Source organism: Triticum aestivum, chromosome 3B (assembly GCF_018294505.1).
Source record: "Triticum aestivum cultivar Chinese Spring chromosome 3B, IWGSC CS RefSeq v2.1, whole genome shotgun sequence".
Classification (NCBI taxonomy): Eukaryota; Viridiplantae; Streptophyta; class Magnoliopsida; order Poales; family Poaceae; genus Triticum; species Triticum aestivum.
The window spans coordinates 262638923-262644153 of NC_057801.1; the positions used below are offsets into that span (position 1 = coordinate 262638923).

Consider the following 5231-nt stretch of genomic DNA (forward strand, 5'->3'; position numbering starts at 1 on the left):
CACCCAAGCACCGGTCCACCCACATATCAAATTATCAAAGTAATGGACGCGAATCATATGAGCATGATGAAAACTAGCTTGACAGTAATTCCCATGTGTCCTCGGAAGCGCTTTGTTTTATATAAGAGTTCGTCCAGGCTTGTCCTTTGTTACAAAAAGGATTGGGCCACCTTGCTGCATCTTAGTTACTTTTGTTACTTGTTACCCATTACGAATTATCTTATCACACAACTATCTGTTATCGATAATTTTAGTGCTTGCAGAGAAAACCTTGCTGAAAACCGTTTGTCATTTCCTTCTGCTCCTTGTTGGGTTCGACACTCTTACTTATCGAAAGGCTATGATAGATCCCCTATACTTGTGGGTCATCAGTGCTCTATATCCAGTTACAAAGTAGGGGACAAGACACATATCAATATTGTTGCCATTAAGGGTAAAACAACGGGGTTTATTCATATTCATTGGGTTTACTTTGTCTACATCATGTCATCTTGCTTAAGGTGTTACTTTTATTTTATTCTACAATTTGTATATCTATCCATACAAGATTCAATCTTTGCAAGTAACAAGTTCAAGGGGGTTGACAACCCTCTTGCCCGCGTTGCGTGCAAATATTTGCTTTTGTATGTGTAGGCACTGAATGTAAAAACTCATGAAAATTAAATTAGAAAGCAGGGACCTGGACTTGAACTCCTGCCTGCACGCTACAAACTAGCGACTACTGCGGCGGACCCGTTTTTCGGAGAGTTCCAACATTTATTGAGAAAATGTGAACAAATTTCCTTAAAAAATGCGAATAATGTTTGAAAGTCTGAAGATTTTTTTTCAAAATTCGAACAACTTCTAAACGAGAACAATTATGGGAAAAGTGAACAAAAATTGTAAACATGAACAATTTTTTATATAGGCTCAACAATTTTAAATTAACATTGAATATTTTTGTGATATATGCCAAAAAAATTGTAAAAACACATTGAACATTTTTGTATATGTTGAACATGTTTTCAAAATACACAATGAACATATTGTAGTATACGTTGAACAATTTCTTAATATATGATAAACAAGTTTAAAATACAAAGTGAACAATTTCTTAATATACGATGAATGTTTACATAATGCATGGTGAAATTTTTCATTATATATGGTGAATTAATTTTTAATATATGATGAACATTTTTTAATACACGGTGGACGTTTTATATACTACCAAATGGAAAACAGAGAAAAGAAACAGCAAAAAAAGAGAAAAAAGTAAAGTAAAGAAAGAAATAAGCAAAAAAGGAAAAGAAGTCGAAAAAACCCGGTTAAAAACAAAACAGAAAAAACACATTCAAGGAATCTTCTAAAAGGTTCCCAAAACCGGCCAGAAACCTCTTGGCCCAAGGATCCTGCAAGGAAGAAACAAGACCGAAGCCGAATGATGTGCCGTTCCAAGTGGAAGCGACAGGTTGCTCGCTCTGCGAAGATTTGACGCTAACAAGCGTCATATAAGAAACCTGCCCCTAGTCAAGTCAGCCGAAACACGCATGGGCCTGGCCCGGAATCGTCCCTGGCCGGATTGAACCACGCAGATCGGCTGCGATCCTGGCTAAACCAAACAAGCCGAAGCAAGTTCGAGTCCCGCACCCCTCCAACCCGGATCCCACGCCTCCGATCCTCCTGCGTCGCTGGCGCCACCGTCGATTCCGGTCTAAACCGTCGTCCAGTCGCCGAAACCCTAGAGGCCGCCGCGACGGGAGCCCCCGCAGTGGCCACCATGCCGCTCCTCTCCTCCCCGGACGCCGGAGACCACCAGCAGCAACTGCAGATTGTTCCCTAGTCCATCGGCGTCGCCCCCTCGAAGCCCGAGCCCGCGCCGACGGTGTCCACCCACACGCGCACCATCGGCATCATCCACCCTCCGCCGGACATCCGGGTGATTGTCGAGAAAACGGCCACCTTCGTCGTCAATAACGGGGCCGAGTTCAAGCGCCACATCGTCGCCCACAACCAGGGCAATGCCAAGTTCAGTTTCCTCCAGCCCTCCAACCCCTACCACGCCTACTACCAGCACCGCGTCTTTGAGATCGCCGAACATTCGCCCGTCACTGATGCCTACGCCGTGCCAGAGTCCGAGGACGGCCAGCCTCTCCCGTCCGACTCTGCTGATGGCGCCGATGACAAGCCCGACCACTCTGCGCCCTTCTGTGTGGCACCGCTGACCAAGGTGCTGGTGCCACCCAAGGCTGAGCTCTACATGGTGCGGCTGCCTGAGGGTATCACTGGGGAGGAGCTCGACATCATCAAGCTGACTGCACAGTTCGTGGCTCGGGATGGGAAGAACTTCCTGACGAGCCTGGCACACCGAGAGAGCACCAACTCGCAGTTTAACTTAATCCGACCCACGCACAGCATGTTTACTTTCTTCACCATGTTTGCCGACGTGTACTCGAGGGTGCTGAGCCCGGATGAGGGTGTGCCTGCACTGACAAAGGAGATGCAGGAGGGGTCGATAGACCTCACCACTGTGCTGGAGCGGTGCCTGAATCGGCTGGAGTGGGACCGATCATAGGAGCAGGCGAAGCAACAGGCAGAGGATGAACTTGAGCTGGAGAGGGTGCAGATGTCGATGATTGATTGGCATGATTTTGTTGTTGTTGCGACAATTGAGTTCGCAGATGATGAATATGAGGGGCTACCTGTCCCGCCTACGCTAGAAGAATTGAAGCGCCAGAAGAGGATGGAGACCTTGGGAGAGGAGGAACCCATGGAATTGGCTGAACCAGCTAAGGATGTTGAGATGTAGATGGATGAGGAGGATATGCAACTTGTTGAGGAAGGAATGAAGGCAGCAAGGCTTGAGGAGAACGGAGGAGGAGCACAAGTTAGGGTGGCCGGTGATCAGGAGCCGCCTATGAGAATTGTCAAGAACTATAAGAGGCCCGAGGAGAGGATCCCTACGGCGAGGGACCCGACCAAGTTTGTTGTTTCAACAATAACCAGAGAGCTCATTCCGATTAGCGAGATGGGGGAACACATGCGCATCTCGCTCATTGACCCGAAGTACAAGGAACAGAAGGAAAGAATGCTGGCCAAGATTAAGGAGACCACGCTTGCTCCAGATGATGAGGTCGTCAATAACATTGTTGGTCTTGCACGGACAAGGCCAGACATATTTGGAACAACTGAGGAAGAGGTTTCTAATGCCGTCAAGGCAGAAATTGAAAAGAAAAAGGATGAGCAGCCAAAGCAGGTTATTTGGGATGGTCATTCTGGTAGCATTGGTCAAACTGCCACTCAGGCAATGTCTATGGGTGGTGAAGAACAAGTTGATGCCTCAAATGTTCCAGGTCCAGCTCCACTTCCCCGGTTTGTCATGCCGTTGCCCCAGCCTCCTCAACCACTTTCTTTGGTTAATGTTCCCCGATTTACACCAAATCGAATGCCTTATCATCTCCAAACCCCAGCTCATCATAAGCAAGGAGTTCCACATATGATGTCCAACATGCACCCACAGATGATTAGGATGTCAGGTCCCATGGGTCCTATGCCAAAAAATATCCCCCCTCGTCCAGGCCATATTACTCAGTTCATGCCTGGTCCACCAAGGTTCCCTATGCCGCCACCCCCGCACATGCAGACCACGCCAACCATGGTCAACCCCATTGGAATCCCCCAGGCTCCACCACCTTTGCCTCCACAACCACCTGCCGAGGAGCAGCCACCTCTACCTGAGGAACCAGAACCTAAGAGGCAGAGAACAGATGATGCTTCTCTGATCCCAGTTGAGCAGTTTCTTGTTCAGCATCCGGTAATGTTTCTTTTCATATGTTTCAACTCTAATTACTTCTCTTATTATCCTGCAATGTCATGCTAATTTACTTATTTCTACAGGGCCCTGCGCGCATCTTGGTTTCTGTACCCAACCTCGATGAAGGAAGCTTGCGAGGCCAAGTTTTGGAGATCTCTGTCCAGTCACTCTCAGACACAGTCGGCAGTCTGAAGGAGCAGATTGCGGGAGAGCTGCAGCTTCCTGCTAATAAGCAGAAGTTGAGTGTGAGAACTAGTTTCCTCAAAGACAATCTTTCTCTTGCTTATTACAATGTTGGCCCTGGGGTGGTGATCAATCTAACTCTGAGAGAGCGCGGTGGGAGAAAGAAATGAGTTTTTCTTATCCCAGTTTACTTACGGGGCAACGCGGGGAATGCTTATTACAACCAAGCTTCAATCGCCATCATGGAGATCATTTTTGTTAGTTGCTGCCTTCTGGATTCTAGTATTATGTTTTTTCATATAAGGCCAGGAGCATAATTTGCACTATTTAGTTTTCAGACTTGCCTATGCTTCTTAATATAGTTATATACATATTTTTGGAGATGTTTATCCTTGTTATTCTCATTGTGTTACTCGAGAGCTAACGTATACCTACCCGGCTATTTGATAGTGTGCTCCAGAGTTCAGGTGGCCGTATTAGCTTCTCCTGTTTGGTCTTCTAAGACGTTCTTGATATCTTGAAAATGCATATTATCATTTCCCATGTTGGCATGTTCTGAGATTTTCTCTTATTTTTTTCTTTTCTGAAGAACCTCATGCGAGGGCAAAGGGTTCCTGCATTTCATTAAGAGGAATAGAGATGATCCAGTTTATAAGGAAAACCGTATCCAAAAACCTAACAATGCTCGGTTAATTGGGGAAAACCGAGTGAGCACCCAATAACAAACACAAAAAGGAAAAAGGACACTGGAGCTTGAGGGTAGGGACTAGGACACGCACGCATTGCATCAGTAAAGACACTGTCTCTCTCTTTTCAATTGCTTATCATGAAAGGTCTGTGGAAAGCTTATGTTGTAGTTCTAACAAATGGAGTTGTGGGTGATGTATCTGATGTTTACATTGTTTGTTAAGGACTTAATTATGTATTCACTGATGGTCATGTTCTTATTTTCATTTTGCTTGGTTCATCAAGATTTGGATAAGCACTGATGCTCATGTTCACCAGTCACTAACTTTCCTGTTATCTTGTGTTGTGGGGCAGCTAGGTCCTATTTTTGCACCTGACCAGTAATGCTGAGGTATTAACCATGTCCAGTAAATGCTGAGGTATTAACCATGTTTCATGGTGCTATTAATATCTGCTTAATGTTTAGCATAGGTCTTTACACGACAATGCTTAGCTCATCTATACTGGAATTCAGTAAACCCAAATGATTGCATTCAACCAACAATGGTTTATTTCTCGAGGCAGGATT

The 5231-nt window shown here is 45.6% G+C and overlaps 1 pseudogene; it reads left to right on the forward strand.

Annotated features, from left to right (window-relative positions):
• The first annotated feature begins 1759 nt into the window (after positions 1–1759).
• On the forward strand, positions 1760–4168 carry LOC123067479 (probable splicing factor 3A subunit 1; annotated as a pseudogene).
• The last annotated feature ends 1063 nt before the right edge of the window (positions 4169–5231 follow it).